The sequence below is a fragment of the Aplysia californica genome, unplaced genomic scaffold, assembly GCF_000002075.1.
Source record: "Aplysia californica isolate F4 #8 unplaced genomic scaffold, AplCal3.0 scaffold00143, whole genome shotgun sequence".
Classification (NCBI taxonomy): Eukaryota; Metazoa; Mollusca; class Gastropoda; order Aplysiida; family Aplysiidae; genus Aplysia; species Aplysia californica.
Window position 1 is genome coordinate 240860 of NW_004797413.1, and position 1300 is coordinate 242159.

At 46.9% G+C, this 1300-nt stretch overlaps 1 protein-coding gene across 1 annotated transcript in view; it reads left to right on the forward strand.

The window, feature by feature from the left end:
• The window catches only part of LOC101853548 (ena/VASP-like protein), a gene marked incomplete at its 5' end in the record, with an annotated part of 73384 nt that overhangs the window by 33081 nt on the left and 39003 nt on the right, over nt 1-1300 (forward strand).

Here is a 1300-nt window from a genome sequence, read left to right on the forward strand (position 1 = left end):
CTCCTAAATGTTTTAAACTACATGTATGCTGATGGAGCCGTAAAAACACGCGCATTTAAATATATTTATATTTGAACACTCGAGTGGTCGTTGTGGTGCCGGCTTGTAACGAACAACATGACAACGGAGCACGAGCACTTTGTCCTGTTCTTGCTGCCTACAGGCACATTTGTTAGGTGTGAAACCGTAAGAATTGCGTTTGTTTGTCCATTAGGGTGGCATTTATCCATTAGAATAGCATTTGTCCGCTCTTGGGGTGAGCCAACGTTTGTTCCAACCCTCGATTAGTTTGTGGTTCATATGGCAGGCGCTCTTGTGTGGTTTGCTGTTATAAAAAAATCTGTCTCCCTTGTCTCTTTTCCTTTTATTTGTTTGTTACTCTCTAGTAACAATTCTTATCTGCGGCACTTGTATAACCTATTTGTCTTGCAAAGGCCGTAAAAAGATGACTAAATATAACCTTTTTTCCCCGATGTCTTTATTTGTCAGTCACAGCTCTGTCTTTCCTCTCAAATATATATCGTCCTGATCTCTCCTTTTTTTCTTCGTATGCTACTTTCTTGTAACACCTCTGATCTTCAGCGCTTATGCGACCCATTTGCGTTGCGAATGCCGTAAGACTCTTAATAAAAACCAAACTAAAAACGCCCAAGTTTGTTACGTCGCACGGATGCACGCCTTTGGTCCTCGTTCGTTAGCCCCGGTTATCTCCCTTTGGTTTCCACTGGTAAAAAGGACTCGTGTCATAATGAATCGGGGTGCTCTGGTTGTTTTGGTGTTTTCGCCCGTCTGTTTCGCCCTGGTGCCAAACCGTGCGCGTGCTGTATGTTCCTACAAGCTGTTTGGGCTCCACAGTTCTCGTCGAGCTAATAGCACTGAGTGTGGGGAACAGCACGGGCCCCATCAGTGTCCGCTTGAATGGACTTTTGTAAGAGGGATGGGGGGCAGAGAGACAGATAGACAGATAAACAGAGGGAGAGGGAGATAGAGAGAGGGGGCAGGGAGAGAGACAGACAAACAGTGAGAGGGAGGGAGAGAGAGCGAGACAGACAGACAAACAGTGAGAGGGAGGGAGAGAGAGCGAGACAGACAGACAAACAGAGAGAGGAAAGGAGGGGGGACAGACTGACGAACAAGGAAAGAGACAAACCGAGAGAGAGAGAGAGAGAGAGAGAGAGAGAGAGAGAGAGAGAGCAAGAGCAATCAATACTAACCCCGTTTGTCCGGCTCAGTGGGGAACAGCCTAGCCCTGGACGGTTGTGGAATGAACGGTACAGGGAGACGTTGATTGTGGAAGGAG